Source organism: Eumetopias jubatus, unplaced genomic scaffold (assembly GCF_037043125.1).
Source record: "Eumetopias jubatus isolate StellerSeaLion01/CBP00866 unplaced genomic scaffold, mEumJub1_p1.0 scaffold_14, whole genome shotgun sequence".
Classification (NCBI taxonomy): domain Eukaryota; kingdom Metazoa; phylum Chordata; class Mammalia; order Carnivora; family Otariidae; genus Eumetopias; species Eumetopias jubatus.
In genome coordinates, this window is record NW_028274820.1 from 35,392,322 (window position 1) to 35,410,770 (window position 18,449).

Below are 18,449 nucleotides of genomic sequence, written 5' to 3' on the forward strand. Positions count from 1 at the left end.
GAGGGAGGTCAGGTTTTTCTCAAGTGGCTATTATCTAAAAGCTCAAAGATGTACCCATGTAGTGTGTCAGATGGCTAAATTTTGGCCTAAATAAATAAGTCATCTGGCTCCCTAAATAACCATATAGAAAGCTACCTAGTGAACATTACATTAAATTTTGGGTAAGCAAAGTACAAACTTTTACTGTGTTAAGCCATTATGATTCAGGAATTGTCTGTTATAACAGCTAATATTCTTTATCCTAATTTCCATAGAACCTAACACTCTGCAGTGGGGAGTTTTTTATAACAAAACAAAACAACAAAAAAATCTAAAATGTGTGGGGTTGACATGAAGTTCAAGTAAACAAACACGAGAGTCTGGAAGGCCTGAGACCCTTGTAATGCCAGGCAAAACATTTAATAAAACTGCTGTCTATGATAACTTGAAAGACAGGCCACTGCCTACAAGTTTGGAGCTCCAGGGGAAGTGGCTGGAAAGTGTTAGAGAGATCATATATATTGGCTACTATTGCCTGCTGTCAGCGAGGTATTACATGTAAAAGATGAGCTCAGGTAAGAATTTGTCTGGTTTTCAAGGAATAACAGAAAAGAATAGAGTCCAAAGTCAGAACGATTTACTGGGTTAGAAAATCTGTCTCTTCTTTCACCAAATATTAAGAAATAAGATTTTAAAACACCTTAAGCAACAAAATCCAAAGAGACTTTTCAGCTAAGCAAGGGAATTCAGCTTTGCTGCAGACACAAAATAAGGGTGTCACCTTCCAACCAAGCCAGGACTCAAAGTTGTCACTCTTAAGTTGAATGATATGAGAGTGAAGAAATACACAGGGAAAGCTTGAGAATTATATCTAGGGAAAATCTGTGTGAGTGGTAACCAGTATTTGGAACTTACTGAAAGTAAGTTTTTATTTAAAAACCATCAAAATTTTGGTAGACTTGCCAAAGAAACCATGAGGCTGCTTTAAAGGAACCTGAATTGGAAAAGTCTTAATACAACCCTTCAGAAGGAAGGGACAATGAGAGCTACACACACTCCCAAAGAAGGCAGACTCATCAAAGTCTAGGTCTGATGTGAGCATAATGTGCTATGGTGAGCGCTGGAAAAATGAAGGGGGGGAAATCGGAGGTAGAGACGAACCATGAGAGACTATGGACCCTGAGAAACAAACTGAGGGTTCTAGAGGGGAGGGGGGTGGGGGATGGGTTAGCCTGGTGATGGGTATTAAAGAGGGCATGTACTGCATGGAGCACTGGGTGTTATGCACAAACAATGAATCATGGAACACTACATCAAAAACTAATGATGTATGGTGATTAACATAACATAATAAAATAAAATAAATTTTAAAAATTTTAAAAAGGTAATGGAGGAGAAAGAACCTCCCAGAAGGAGGCCCCTCTCCCAGGGGCCATGAGGAACGGTATCAAGGAAATTCCTCTCCAAAAGCAGAATCGGAGCCACAGAAGGAATTTCCTCATCCTCAGGCAAGGACACCTTTATAATGCTTGCCTAACAGAATTTCAGAATCTAGGGACCAGGGATTGTTCTATGTCTCCAATCCTTTTATTTTTTCCCCGCTTTTCTTTTCCTGAGTAGAGTTTTCTCTGTGTTTATCCCATCCCTGCTCCACCATCACTACGGTGGTTGGAAGAGCAGACAACTTTTCTTCCTTGTGTACATGGAGGTCCCTCATAGTGGGACTGCATATCACACAGAAATCCCAAAGTCAGAACTGGATGCAGTGACCAGATGGGTTGTCTGCCTTGGGAAGGCATGGGGAGTGATGTGTTCTATGTGTAGGAGGAATATGAGACAGATCCTAAGTGACCAGCAGAGGAAATGACCACAGAAGTCTCTTTACATTCACAAAACCCTCTTCTCCTCCTAGACACATGCTAGACTATATTTTCCCGACTCGCTTATATTTAGGTGTGACTGAGTTTGGCCAATAGGATATAAATGTAATGATGTCTACCCGTTCTAGGCCTGACCCATTAAAACCACCCTCTCTTTTCCTATCTGCTGGCCAGATTCAGAGATCCAGAGGATTCCAAGGCCTTCAGGGATAGCAGAGCCACAAGATCAAACAAGCAACAAAAAACCTGGGTCCCTGTAGGACCATGAAAAAACAAGGACAGTGAGGAGGGGTCTGTCAACAAGGAGTTGAGAAAATTTTACAGAACAAAAGGATATAAGCTCTATCGAAGCCAAAATCATACCAGACAAAGTTGAACAGGCACAGAAGACTTTATTCGAGGCTATTGCAACAGGCAAGAGAAACCAGAACTAAGTCTGGTTCTAACCTTTGGGAGAGGCTTTAAGACTCGGGTGAGGGGATCGTAGGCCACTTGTGTTTGCTAATTGGCCTTACCCAAAAGGAAAGTAAATTTTCTTGTATCCTTTTTTTTTTTTTTAAGATTTACTTACTTATTTGAGAGAGACAGAGCAAGCAGGGGGGCATAGGAATAGGGAGGAGAAAGAGAATTTTAAGCAAACTCCTGCTGAGCATGGAGCCCAATGTGGGGCTCAGTCTCACCACCCCGAGATCGTGACCTGAGCCAAAATCAAGAGTCAGATGCTTAACTGACAGAGCCACCCAGGCGCCCCAAATTTTCTTGTATCTTTATGACAGGAGGTAGTTTTATAACGTGGAGCAAGCTGCCTACCAAAGTTAGGCAAAAATCTGTCTCTATTAAGCCACTGAATTCAACTCAATTTGGCATTGGTGTGGTAAAGGATAAACAGTAAAACGCAAACAAACTAAACCCAAATAGATCCCACTATATATGGTAACTTAATTATGAAAAAGGTGATATTTAAATTCTGTAGGAAAGAAGAGCTTGGCACAAATGACCAGTCATCTGAAAGAAAATAAAATCATAGCCCTATCTAAACAATATATAAAAATAAATTTAAGCTACATTAAAGACTCAAATATACAATAAAGGATTAAAAATTTTAGGAAAAAATAACAAAAATAAGGTTTTTTTATGAAGGTGGATGTATTTGACTACGTATATGAAGCATATATGAAGATATGCTTGAACTTGCAGGTAATTAGAGAAAAACAAATTAAAGTAGCCATATTATGAGTTTGTATATATATTAGATTAGCAATTTTCTTTAGTGAAACCTACTTTGATGGCACTGCCAGGAGAAGGCACTACTAGCAGAAATGTGAGTCATTAAGAGTGTTTTTAAGAAACAATCTTCCATTATCAATTAAATTTAAAATTCATATAGCCTCAGACCCAGAAATCCCCTGCGTGGATATTAATCACATATAATAAAATGCCAGTGAGTAAGAATATCAATACAAGGGTGTTTATTGTAGCATTGTTTGAAGAGGCAAAAACTGTCAACCTTGAGGGGTTTTTTAAAGGCACCACTGATGACAACAGCTATTTCAATAGGTTAAACCAGAAAAACTGAATCAACACACTCTGTTCCATTTAAACACCACCTTTGACTTATCAAGAAAGCTAGTATTTTCTTTTCTCTTCCTTTTTTACACCCTGTCTCTTGGTTACAGTCATTCAGACATTTTCAAATCTCGGAACCCCATGTGAGCAAAAATCCCTGGAACCCACAGAAACAGTCACATGTCCAAAGCTTTTCATCAGAAGAAATTACTCTATTTCTGTTTTCTACACTCACCACTGTTTCCCTTTAGACCATGCCTCCTTTTAATAAGATATTGCTTTGAGATTCCAGGAAACTGAGTAATGAACAACTAAAAAGCCGCAGTATCTACTGTAATCCTCCTCGCGTGTAACAATATCTATCTTTCTCTAGAAAGGCATACACCGAATTCTCAACAGAAGAATAACTCCACTTGCTTGATGAACTTACCATTCATTCTTACTTTCTTCTTTCTGTTCTATAATTTCCACATTTCCTTCAATAAACAGTACGTTTGTCATCAGAAGCCACAATAAATATAATGTTTTAACTTAGCATTATCACAGTTCCAATTTTTGTCTTCACCCATATTGATGTATGTATCTAAGAGTGGGAGGGAAGGAATAATTTTTTCTAAAAGGTACTTATTTGAATAGTGAAATGAAAAAATCTCATTAACAACATATAAAAATGAACCAATAAAATGGTACAGTGACTCTGTCTGAGCCCACAAATAAAATTTTCAATGTAATTTTAAAGGAAATGGTCCTTCCATTTTAACAGCCTCTAAAGCTTGAGAAACTACTCAAAGAACTACTCCCCACTTCCTTTTGTCCAGTAGCCGTGTATACAAAAGACAGATGCTAATATATCTATGTAAGTAAGATTTTTTTTTCTCTAAGGAAGACCCAGAAAGCATAACTCTATGGAAAATATATTAGCCCATAAAATCAAGTTACTGCTTTTCATATTTGGGATCTTACTGAGAAATAAGTCTCTATAAGGTGATATCATACATAAAGATAATAGAAGGCATCTTGAAGAGGTCACACACAAAAGAAATCATAATTCTCTCCTAACAGGGAAAAATCAAATCACACGTAGCCTTTGTAGGAAGAGATGTATTGAATGCACCATGAACTTGAGGAGACTATGCCAAGGAGAACTAACTCTCCATGTGAGTTGCCCTTCTGATTTAAAGTTATAATACCTTGCCCTCCCCCAATTCCAAATGGCACTATTTCAGCAACTCAAGGCTCTGAAGTGAGCCCATATAATACAGACAAAGTATATCTCAATCTCATGCTTGCAAATATCCAGATTAACATAAAGCAATGTGAGCAGTGGTAAAACAACACCAGAACCAAAGGCAGGCGTTCTGGATTCTAGGCCAAGAGCGGCTGCTAGCTGACCTTGAGTAAGTCCCAGAATTCACTTTTCTCTCATGCATCCTGGTTAAATCAGATGATCTCTAAGTCTCCTGCCAGAAAGTCTATGACTTTGGGGCTGGTTGTTACCAGGACATAGGAACTAACAGCTTCTGCTGCCTGCAGATGCCACTAAGGGCCTCCGTCCTCTGCCCTTCATTCCCTCACGTATCTGACCTGCCTTCCTTCCTTTGCACGGGCCTTTCCTTCCTCCTTCTGCCAATTCCCTGCCTTCATTCAACACTATCACCCATTATTCTCGAATAATAATGGCAACATTCATGGAACCCTTTCTATGTGCCATACAGTTTATATTCATTTCCTCATTTACCTGACAACTACCTTATGAAATAGCGTAAATTATTTTCTCATGTTATAGGCCATGAACCTGAGTTAGAAAGACAGTTTTTCCAAGGGGCGGAGCAAGATGGCGGAGGAGTAGGAGACCTAGATTTCGTCTGGTCTCAGGAATTCAGCTGAATAGGGATCAAACCATTCTGAACACCTACGAACTCAACAGGAGATCGAACAGGAGAGTAGCAACAACTCTCTGAACAGAGAAGCGACCACTTACTGGAAGGTAGGGCGTGCGGAGAAGTGAATCCGAGGCGATATTCGGGAGGATAGACGGCGGGGGAGGGGCCTCCGCCGGCCGCTTCTGGCAAGTGATAGAGCCGCGGAGCACAAAATCGGACCTTTTAGAAGTTGGCTCGGCGGAGGGACATCGCTGCAGTGGCTAAGCGGGGGGTGGAATCCTCCCGGGACAGTGTGGTCTCAGGACCCTTGGGGTCACAGAGAGACCGGGGGTGCCTGAGTGCGCCAGAGCTCCCAGGTATCAGAGCGGGGAAGCCGGCTGCAGAGACAGAGCAGAGTCGCGGGCTCTCAGCTCGGGGTTTCCATAAACTGTGATCCGCGGCCCAGTCGGGGCACGGCCCCTCCAGCAGGGACCCAACAAGCAGCAGATCCGGGGAGACACCCCTTCCTTCCCGGGGAGGAGCGGTGCGGGAACGCACTGCAGGGATCTGCTGGGTTTGGAGACTCCACACGGGGTCGGGTGCCAGAGATAGCAACGCTCGATCACAGGCCGGGTGAGCACGGAGTGCGGCCGGAGACCGGGGACAAGGGAGTGACTGCTTTTCTCTGGGGGCGCACTGAGGAGCGGGGCCCCGAGTTCTCAGCTCCTCCGGGTGGAGATTGGGAGGCCACCATTTCTACCCTGGTCCTCCAAAGCTGTACCGAGAGCTTGCAGGGAACAAAAGCTCCTGAGAGCAAACCGGAGCAGCTTCCTTAGCCCGGACCGACAAGGGCGGGGCAATTCTGCCTCCGGCAAAGACATTTGGAAACCACAGCAACAGGCCCCTCCCCCAGAAGATCAGCACAAACAGCCAGCAAGCCAAGACCAAGTTGTTCGATCAAGGAGAATGGGAGAACTCCAGCGCTAGGGGAATACTGCACATAGATTCATGGCTTTTTTTTTTTTTACCATGATTCATTATTTCATCAAAGTTAATTTTTGTTGACTTTTTTTATTTTTATTTTTCCCTTTTTCAACCATCTTATCAATACCCTTTAAAAAAAAAAACATTTTTTATTTTTCATTTTTAGAGTCATATTTTATCCCTTCATAGTAGTTACCCTTATTTTTGGCATATATATATAAGTTGTTCTCTCTTTAAAATTTTGAGGTACAGTTTCTTCTAACAGATCAAAATATACCCTAAATCACTAGTGTATGGCTTTGTTCTAGTCTCCTGCCTGATCACATTCTCTCCCTTTTTCCTTTTTTTTTTTCTTAAATCTTCTTTCTTTTTTCAAACAACTTATCTTATCAAGTCCTTTTATAAAATCTTTTATAATTTTCATCTTTACAGTCATCTTCCATCCCTTCATTGTATCAACCCTTATTTTGTACATATATGTCTTTCTTCCTTTAAAATCTTAGGAGGCACTTTTTTCTAACAGACCAAAATACGCCCAAAATCTAGTGTGTGGCACTGATCTATGCACTAGCCTGATCATATTTGATCATATTCTGCTTTTTTTGTATTGTTTTGTTTTTATCTTTTTTTTTTCTCTCTTTCTTTTTTCTTTCTTTCCCTTTCTTTCCCCCTGGTTTCAGGTCTTTTCTGATTTGTATACAGTATATTTGCTGGGGACGTTGTAAACCCGTTAGCATTTTGTTCTCTCATTCATCTATTCTCCTCTGGACAAAATGACAAGACGAAAGAAATCACCTCAGCAAAAAGAACAAGAGGTAGTACCGTCAGCCAGGGACCTACTCAATACGGACATTAGTACGATGTCGGACCTAGAGTTCAGAATCATGACTTTAAAGATACTAGCTGGGCTTGAAAAAAGCATGGAAATTATTAGAGAAACCCTTTCTGGAGAAATAAAAGAACTAAAATCTAACCAAATCGAAATCAAAAAGGCTATTGATGAGGTGCAATAAAAAATGGGGGCACTAAATGCTAGGATAAATGAGGCAGAAGAGAGAATCAGCGATATAGAAGACCAAATGATGGAAAATAAAGAGGCTGAGAAAAAGAAAGAGAAACAACTACAGGATCACGAGGGCAGAATTCGAGAGATAAGTGATACGATAAGACAAAACAACATTAGAATAATTGGGATCCCAGAAGAAGAAGAGAGAGAGAGGGGCAGAAGGTATATTGGAGCAAATTATAGCAGAGAACTTCCCTAATGTGAGGAAGGAAACAGGCATTAAAATCCAGGAGGCACAGAGAACCCCTCTCAAAATCAATAATAATAGGTCAACACCCCGACATCTAATAGTAAAACTTACGAGTCTCAGAGACAAAGAGAAAATCCTGAAAGCAGCTCGGGAGAAGAGATATGTAACCTACAATGGTAGAAACATTAGATTGGCAACAGACCTATCCACAGAGACCTGGCAGGCCAGAAAGGACTGGCAAGATATCTTCAGAGCACTAATGAGAAAAATATGCAGCCAAGAATACTATATCCAGCTAGGCTATCATTGAAAATAGAAGGAGAGATAAAAAGCTTCCAGAACAAACAAAAACTAAAGGAATTTGCAAACACGAAACCAGCCCTCCAAGAAATATTGAGAGGGGTCCTCTAAGCAAAGAGAGAACCTAAAAGCAGCAAAGAGCAGAAACGAACACAGACAACAGACAGTTAACAGTCACCTTACAGGTAATACAATGACACTAAATTCATACCTTTCAATAGTTACCCTGAATGTAAATGGGCTAAATGCCCCAATCAAAAGACACAGGCTATCAGATTGGATTAAAAAACAAGACCCATCAATATGCTGTCTGCAAGAGACTCATTTTAGACCCAAAGAAACCCCGAGATTGAATGTGAGGGGGTGGAAAACCATTTACTATGCTAATGGACACCAAAAGAAAGCTGGGGTGGCAATCCTTATATCAGACAAACTAGATTTTAAAACAAAGACTGTAATAAGAGATGAGGAAGGACACTATATCCTACTTAAAGGGTCTATCCAACAAGAAGATCTAACAATTGTAAATATCTATGCCCCTAACATGGGAGCAGCCAATTATATAAGGCAATTAATAACAAAAGCAAAGAAACACATTGACAACAATACAATAATAGTGGGGGACTTTAACACCCCCCTGTCTGAAATGGACAGATCATCTAAGCAAAAGATCAACAAGGAAATAAAGACTTTAAATGACACACTGGACCAAATGGACTTCACAGACATATTCAGAACATTCCATCCCAAAGCAACGGAATACACATTCTTCTCTAGTGCCCATGGAACATGCTCCAGAATTGATCACATCCTAGGTCACAAATCAGGTCTCAATCGGTACCAAAAGATTGGGATCGTTCCCTGCATATTTTCAGACCACAATGCTTTGAAACTAGAACTCAACCACAAGAGGAAAGTCAGAAAGAACTCAAATACATGGAGGCTAAAGAGCATCCTACTAAAGAATGAATGGGTCAACCAAGAAATTAAAGAAGAATTAAAAAAATTCATGGAAACCAATGAAAATGAAAACACAACTGTTCAAAATCTTTGGGATACAGCAAAGGCAGTCCTGAGAGGAAAGTATATAGCAATACAAACCTTTCTCAAGAAACAAGAAAGGTCTCAAATACATAACCTAACCCTACACCTAAAAGAGCTGGAGAAAGAACAGCAAATAAAGCCTAAACCCAGCAGGAGAAGAGAAATCATAAAGATCAGAGCAGAAATCAATGAACTAGAAACCAAAAGAACAGTAGAACAGATCAACGAAACTAGGAGCTGGTTCTTTGAAAGAATTAACAAGATTGATAAACCCCTGGCCAGACTGATCAAAAAGAAAAGAGAAATGACCCAAATCAACAAAATCATGAATGAAAGAGGAGAGATCACAACCAACACCAAAGAAATACAAACAATTATAAGAACATATTATGAGCAACTCTATGCCAGCAAATTAGATAACCTGGAAGAAATGGGTGCATTCCTAGAGATGTATCCACTACCAAAATTGAACCAGGAAGAAATAGAAAACCTGAACAGACCTATAACCACTAAGGAAATTGAAACAGTCATCAAAAATCTCCCAAGAAACAAGAGCCCAGGGCCAGATGGCTTCCCAGGGGAATTCTATCAGACATTTAAAGAAGAATTAATACCTATTCTCCTGAAACTGTTCCAAAAAATAGAAATGGAAGGGAAACTTCCAAACTCATTTTATGAGGCCAGCATTACCTTGATCCCAAAACCAGACAAAGACCCCATCAAAAAAGAGAATTACAGACCAATATCCTTGATGAACATGGATGCAAAAATGCTCATCAAAATACTAGCCAATAGGATCCAACAGTACATTAAAAGGATTATTCACCATGACCAAGTGGGATTTATTCCTGGGCTGCAAGCCTGGTTCAACATCCGTAAATCAATCAACGTGATACAATACATTAACAAAAGAAAGAACAAGAATCATATGATCCTCTCAATAGATGCAGAAAAGCATTTGACACAGTACAGCATCCTTTCTTGATCAAAACTCTTCAGAGTATAGGGATAGAGGGTACATACCTCAATATCATAAAAGCCATCTATGAAAAACCTACAGCGAATATCATTTTCAATGGGGAAAGGCTGAGAGCTTTTCCCCTAAGGTCAGGAACGCGGCAGGGATGTCCACTCTCACCACTGCTATTCAACATAGTATTAGAAGTCCTAGCCACAGCAATCAGACGACAAAAAGCAATCAAAGGCATCCAAATCGGCCAAGAGGAAGTCAAACTCTCACTCTTTGCAGATGATATGATACTGTATGTGGAAAACCCAAAAGACTCCACCCCAAAACTGCTAGAACTCATACAGGAATTCAGTAAAGTAGCAGGATATAAAATCAATGCACAGAAATCAGTGGCATTTCTATACACCAACAAGACAGAAGAGAGACAAATCAAGGAGTCTATCCCATTTACAATTGCACCCAAAACGATTAGATACCTAGGAATAAATCTAACCAAAGAGGCAAAGGATCTGTACTCAGAAAACTATAAAATACTCATGAAAGAAATTGAAGAAGACACAAAGAAATGGAAAAACGTTCCATGCTCATGGATTGGGAGAATCAACATTGTGAAGATGTCAATGCTACCTAGAGCAATCTACACATTCAATGCAATCCCCATCAAAATACCATCCACTTTTTTCAAAGAAATGGAACAAATAATCCTAAAATTTGTATGGAACCAGAAGAGACCCCGAAGAGCCAGAGGAATACTGAAAAATAAAAGCAAAGCTGGCGGCATCACAATTCCGGACTTCCAGCTCTATTACAAAGCTGTCATCATCAAGACAGTATGGTACTGGCACAAAAACAGACACATAGATCAATGGAACAGAATCGAGAGCCCAGAAATGGACCCTCAACTCTGTGGTCAACTTATTTTTGACAAAGCAGGAAAGAATGTCCCATGGAAAAAAGACAGTCTCTTCAACAAATGGTGTTGGGAAAATTGGACAGCCACATGCAGAAGAATGAAACTGGACCATTTCCTTACACCACACACAAAAATAGACTCCAAATGGTTGAAAGACCTAAATGTGAGACAGGAGTCCATCCAAATCCTAAAGGAGAACACAGGTAGCAACCTTTTCGACCTTAGCCGCAGCAACTTCTTCCTAGAAACATCACCAAAGGCACGGGAAGCCAGGGCAAAAATGAACTATTGGGATTTCATCAAGATAAAAAGCTTTTGCACAGCAAAAGAAACAGTCCACAAAACCAAAAGACAACCGACAGAATGGGAGAAAATATTTGCAAATGACATATCAGATAAAGGGCTAGTATCCAAAATCTACAAAGAACTTATCAAACTCAACACCCAAAGAACAAATAATCCAATCAAGAAATGGGCAGAAGACATGAACAGACATTTTTCCAAAGAAGACATCCAAATGGCCAACAGGCACATGAAAAAGTGCTCAACATTGCTCGGCATCAGGGAAATCCAAATCAAAACCTCAATGAGATACCACCTCACACCCGTCAGAATGGCTAAAATTAACAAGTCAGGGAATGACAGATGTTGGCGGGGATGTGGAGAAAGGGGAACCCTCCTACACTGTTGGTGGGAATGCAAGCTGGTGCAACCACTCTGGAAAACAGTATGGAGGTTCCTCAAACAGTTGAAATTAGAGCTACCGTTCGATCCAGCAATTGCACTGCTGGGTATTTACCACAAAGATACAAATGTAGGGACCCGAAGGGGTACGTGTACCCCAATGTTTATAGCAGCAATGTCCACAATAGCCAAACTGTGGAAAGAGCCAAGATGCCCATCGACAGATGAATGGATAAAGAAGATGTGGTATATATACACAATGGAATATTATGCAGCCATCAAAAGGAATGAGATCTTGCCATTTGCAACGACGTGGATGGAACTGGAGGGTGTTATGCTGAGTGAAATAAGTCAATCAGAGAAAGACATGTATCACATGACCTCACTGATATGAGGAATTCTTAATCTCAGGAAACAAACTGAGTGTTACTGGAGTGGTTGGGGTGGGAGGGATGGGGTGGCTGGGTGATAGACATTGGGGAGGGTATGTGCTACGGTGAGCACTGTGAATTGTGCAAGACTGTTGAATCACAGATCTGTACTTCTGAAACAAATAACGCAACATATTTTAAGAAAAAAGAAAAAGAAGAAGATAACAGGAGAGGAAGAAAAGGGGAGTATGTCAGAGGGGGAGACGAACCATGAGAGATGATGGACTCTGAAAAACAAACTGAGGGTTCTAGAGGGGAGGGGGGTAGGGGGATGGGTTAGCCTGGTGATGGGTATTGAGGAGGTCACGTTCTGCATGGAGCACTGGGTGTTATGAACAAACAATGAATCATGGAACACTGCATCAAAAACTAATGATGTAATATATGGTCATTAACATAACAATAAAAAATTTAAAAAAAAAGAAAGACAGTTTTTCCTTTGCTCTACCTCTGACCACTTATATACAATAAAGTGATCATTAAACACCTGGTATGAAGTCCTGGGCCATGGTAACCAGAATAAAAGGATCACATGGGTGATTTCACAATGTCTCAGCTCATGGCAGCTGTTCATGATTTTTGAGCAAATCCCTTAAGTAGTGCCTGAGGTTTAAATGGGGCTGTTAAAGTTCTTGGGGAATGGAATGATTTCTTCCATCCTACGGTAACCTGTGCTAGTAGTCGTGCTTCCGTTGTAGCAGCAGTGTGGGTGTGATGTGTCTACTTTGACCAAGGACAAAATCACCACACTCAAAGAAACTAAAATTCAACAGGTCAGGAACCAGAGACAAACACTTGGGTCATCAAGACTTTCTTCCCTATTTAATCAACTGACTATAAACTGCTCCTATTTCTACTATGCATATGTATCACTAAGATGTTGTGAAAGTTAAAGGAACTATCAGAAGTATCACACTGTGTTTGTAAAGAATAAAAAGGCTTTGTGTGCTTGAGCAGGCTATTTATCTTCTCTAAGCATCAATTTCCTGATCTATAAAATGAAAAAAGTACCTATTTTCAAGGGGTTTGTACAGAGTAAATAAGATAACTTCTATCACCTCACAGCTGTTAGAATGCCTGTTATCAAAAAGACAAGAAATGACGAGTGTTGGTGAGGATGTGGAGCAAAGGGAACTCATGTGCACTGTTGGTGGGAATGTAAATTGGTACAGCCACTATGGCAAACAGTAAAAAATTACAGCTAGAACTACCATATGACCCAGCAATTCCACTCCTGGATATGCATCTGAAGAAAACAAAACCCCTCATTCAAAAAGACATATGCACCCCCATATTTATTGAGGATTATTTACAATAGTCAAGACATGGAAACAACCTAAGTGTCCACTGAAGGATGACTGGATGAAGAAAGTGTGGAGTGTGTGTGTGTACAATGAAATATTATTCAGTAATATAAAGGAACGAAATCTTGGTAGGAGCTCTTTCCTTTCTCACTCTGGCCATCTTGGCGGCTGGTCTTGGCTGGGGCTGTCCTGCACCTAAGGCAGGAAGATGGTGGTCACAAAGAAGATGAAAAAGCCACTGGAGTTGATCAACTCTAGGCCCAACTCATTAAGAAAAGTGGAAAGTACTCACTGGGATACAAGCAGACTCTGAAAATGATTAGACATGACAAGTGAAACTGGTCCTCCTCGCCAACAACAGCCCAACCTTGAGGAAATCTGAAATAGAATACTACGCCATGTTGGCCAAAACTGGTGTCCATCACCACAGCGGCAATAATATTGAATTGGACACAGCATGTGGGAAATACTATGGAATATGAACTCTGGCTATCATTGATCCAGATGATTCTGATATCATTAGAAGCATGCCAGAACAGGCTGGTGAAAAGTAAAATCACGCAAAAATTTTTCTTTAGTAAACCTGTCCAGAGCTTGTTTAAAAAAAAAAAAAAGGAATGAAATCTTGACATTTACAGCAACATGGATAGATCTTGAGGGCATGATGCTAAGTGCAGTAAGTCAAACACAGAAAGACAAATACTGTATGATCTCACTTTTATGTGTAATATAAAAAAAAAAAAGCTGAGCTCATAGATAGAACAGACCAGTGGTTGCCAGCGGTTGGGGGGCTGGAGAATGGGTGAAGGGGGTCAAACGGTCCAAATTTCCAATTATAAAATACATAAGTCACAGGCGTGTCATGTATAGTATGGTTACTATAGTTAATAATACTACATTGCAGAATTGAAAGTTGCTAAGAGAATAGATCTTAAAAATCCTCATCACAAGAAAAAACATTTTTTGTCACTATATACAGTGACAGATGTTAACCAGACTTACTGTGGTGATCATTTTGCAATATATACAACTATCAAAAGATGTTGTAAACCTGAAAGTAGTATAATTTTAGATATCAATTATACCTCCCTAAAAAAAATAGTAATTTATGGAAGTGCTTGAAGTGGTAAGCATTTAGTACCATTTAATTCAGTAAATATTAGATACAGATGCAGAGAGAGATAGTAAAGGATATGATGTAACAATACACACATATATACTCATAAGCAAACATAGATGATAGACCGACACACCCCCAGGAGTCTGAGCATATGGAATCTGATGCTTACTCTCAGCCTCGTGGAAATTATTTAGACCTCAGAATATGTTCAGCTATCATAATATGAACACAATCACAAAAAAATGCACTCTTCTCTCTTTACAGTGAGTTTGAAGAAGTCTGGCGAAACCATGCAAGCAGAAAGCAGCTTCGGCAGATACCCCAGGATAGATGTGTTCATTTTTACTACAAAGGGCACTGGAGCCACCATGTGGCCGCACAGCACACCAGCCTACCACTACATCAACTCTGCAGAAGCTGTTAAGTCTGAGTTTTCCAAAGGCTCCCTTCCACACTGCAAAGATGAATGGTTTCCTTGATTGGAAGAAGAACCCTATCCCTTCTCAGACAGAAACAGTGCATAAAGCTTGCTCTATTGTTTGAACCTATTTTTGTGTTTTGTGTTGGATGATCCCAACTGACCACTCTCCCCGTGAAGCTCCTGGTGGGTCTGTCACTGCCAATCAGTAGGAGAGATAGGCATGTTACATGACGGACTAGAACATGATCAGAAATGAGCTATAATAGAGGTGTGTGGACAGAAAGGAGGGCTTTGGGGGAAGCTAACTGGAAAACAAAAGCAGGACCAAGGACAGCTGACAACAAGGGCTGAGCGGGAGAATTCAACTCAATTATTCGTTGTTTTTGGTTTTTGAGCTGCAGCTACTATGAGTCATGCTCTCTGCTAAGGGCTAAAGAGCTGAAGAAAGGTAATACCTTCAGAAGCTCAGTGAGGAAGGAGAAATCTTGAGAAAGGGCTAAGGAATCACAACCAATATACCATGTTAGAAATTCTCTGGTTAACCCAAAAGAGCAGTGCTCTAGGGAAGGAACCCTACTAAGTTTTGGTTTTTGTTTTTTTGTTTTTTTAACTTTATTATGTTATGTTAGTCACCATACATTAAATCATTAGGTTTTGATGTAGTGAAACTTCCCTGGACATAAACATGCTGCTAGACCAGAGAAAACTTTAATCCATATATGCCACTTCTGGTTTGGAAGAGAAAACAAGACCTTTCCCTTTCTTTGGCCAGGTGAAAAATCTCTCACTCTTTGGAGGCCAAGTTCAAAAGATCCACTTCTCCACTGTATCTTCCCTAATCAACGAAATGCCAAATCATTGCTTTATCACTTCTTTGAGTTTTAGGCACCCCTGCCTTTATTTTATTACCCAGTACTTGGTTCTAAGTGACTTTGCGTTTTTTTTCCTGGTGAACTCAGGTTTTCATATACCTTATTGTCCCATTTTACCCAAACAAATGTTAGACCCTCTGAAGACTGAGAATAACTCGTCAATTTTTGTAGTTTCAGAGTCCTTACCCTGCATTCCCTTCAGTGGGTCCTGACTGCCATCAGACCTAAGCTCACTCACTGTCCTTTACCCCTCCCCACAAGGCTGTGTGCATCTCCCATTTCTCTTCTTTCTCCTAATCCCTGAGAAAAAGGGGGCCCCTACTTCTGCTCAAAGATCATCTTTCTGCCATGTTCTGCCTTTCCTCTCTGTTCACTTTTCTCCAGGACCTAACTCCATCAATTAGTCTCTTTTTTTCATAGCTCTTCAATCTCTCTCTTCACACAGCTCTCTTCTTCTCGGTCTATAAGAAGAATCAAATTCCACTCACCCTGATCCCTGGCGGCTACCCCAACTCTCCTTCCTTTCTTATCCAATCTATTGGGGCCATTTCTGCCTTGATACACTCAGTCTGGCTTCCTCCCTCAATAGTTTTCATACAGTTAACAAAGTCATCTCAAATGTCGAATCCAACATTTATTTCTTACCTTATTTGATCTTTTTTTTTAGCACCTGACACCGTTGGCCACTTGCTCCTTAAACTCTCCCCAGGGAGAAGCAGTTTATCGGCTCTTCACTATATACTGTGTCCTTTACTGAGCCTGAGAAGTCAAATGAAAAGAAATGGTCCCTGCCTCCCAACAGGTTACAGTCTAGCAGAGAAAGCTGAGTACAAGGTAAGGAAAGTGCAGAAGTCTCTTTGTCTCCTGGTTCTCCTACCGACGTTTCCATGTTCTCCTTTCCCTACAACAAAGGTCTCTCCAGTTTCTGATCACACACCCTATCAATATATACATCCCTATTATACTTATAAATATAAGCACATACATACAATTAGAGGCTAATATCTCAAGATAATTAGGTGAGACTTTTCATTATCTATGCTGGACATACATTCACATTTCAAATAGTCTTCTGGGTGGCGTACCCAAAATTACTTTGTAATGAAACTGACAAAGAGATTTAACTTGGAGTAAGAAAAGATACCAGCTCTCAAGGAAGTGGAGAAAAGGGAGCCATTATACAATCTTGGTGGGAATCTTCACTAGAGCAGCCTCTATAAAAAACAATATGGTGAATTCCTAAACAAATTAAAAATAGAGCTACCATATGATCCAGCAATTCCATTTCTGGGTATATATCTGAAGGAAATAAAGTCACCATCTTGAAGAGATATCTGCACCCCATGTTCATTGCAGTATTATTTATAATACTCAAGACAGGGAAACAACCTAAGTGTCTGCTGAAGGATGAATAGATAAAGAAAATGTGATATATATCCTATATGTGACATATATATTTACACACACAATATATAGTATGAATTACATGATTATATTAAATATTATGTATTTGATATGTGTATACACACATATATACACACTCTGGAATATTATTCAGCCATAAAAAAGAAGAAAATTCTGCCATTTATGACAACATATATGAAACTCGACGGCATTATGCTAAGTGAAATACGTGAGAGAGAAAAACAAATACAGAGCAAGATCTCACTTACATGGGGAATCTGAAAAAACTGAAGTCACAGAAATAGAGAATAGGCCAGTGGTTGCCAGGAATCAGGGCAGCGGTGGGGAGGAGTGGAATGGACGAAAGTTGTCAAAAATACAAACTTTCAGTTATAAGATGAATAAAGTCCTGGGGATGTCATGTATAGCATGGTGACTATACTTAACAATACTGTATTGTATATTTGAAAGTTGCTAAGAGAGTAGATCTTAAAAGTTCTCACCACAAAAAAAATTGTTAGCAATGTGAGTTCATGCCGTATATATACATATTATATAATATATACTATATACAATATATAATATCTAAAATAAATAATATATATTATATATTAACATAATATATAATATAATATATAATAAATGATTATATATATATTATATATATAATCATTATACCATACATTGCATATGATTGCATATGTTATAGGTCAATTATATCTCAATGAAGCTGGAAAAAATAAAAATAAAAGACAGCAACAAAACATACCAGCTCTTTCACCTTCTTTTTGTTGATTATGTTTTCATTATGGATATTCATTTTCAAACTGCAATTTCCTTGCAAGAATCTTTTCTTTTTAAAGTAATCTCTACACCCAATGTGGGGCTTGAACCCACAACCCCCAAGAGTCGGATGCTCTATTGACTGAGGCAGCCAGCTGCCCCCTTTACAAAAATCTTTTTCAGTGACTGTTTAAGTTGGATGCTATCTTACAGGATTCAGCACAAGGCCATATATATATGTATATATATATATATATATATATACATATATATACTGCATTTAATGAGTATTTATTAATAAATTAATATGCATTAGGGCTTAGGTATTTTCTGTGCTAAGAAAAAATATGTTTCAGGTCCTTAGGAAGACTTTAGAAACCCAAGGTGCTGTGAGAAACTGGAAAAGCTGCTAAGAAGTGGTTCTGGATCACTGTGCATAAACTCCACTCTTGGAAATATAAACAACATAAGTCATATAGATTTGCCTTCTTGGTACCACTAGTATTGGTTTTCAGTTATGGCACCTGGCTAGTTTTTTTTTTAATTAAAAATAAAAATCAATTCTATGTCAAAGAGGACCAAGATAGAGTGGTTTAAACAAGAGATTTATTTCACTATCATGAAATGTTTGATATGCACATGTGACAAAAGGAGGAACTGCCTAGTTTAAGTAATA

At 39.5% G+C, this 18,449-nt stretch overlaps 1 pseudogene; it reads left to right on the forward strand.

Annotated features, from left to right (window-relative positions):
- Positions 1 to 13,381: 13,381 nt before the first annotated feature.
- On the forward strand, positions 13,382 to 13,727 carry LOC114219664 (large ribosomal subunit protein eL30 pseudogene; annotated as a pseudogene).
- Positions 13,728 to 18,449: the final 4,722 nt, after the last annotated feature.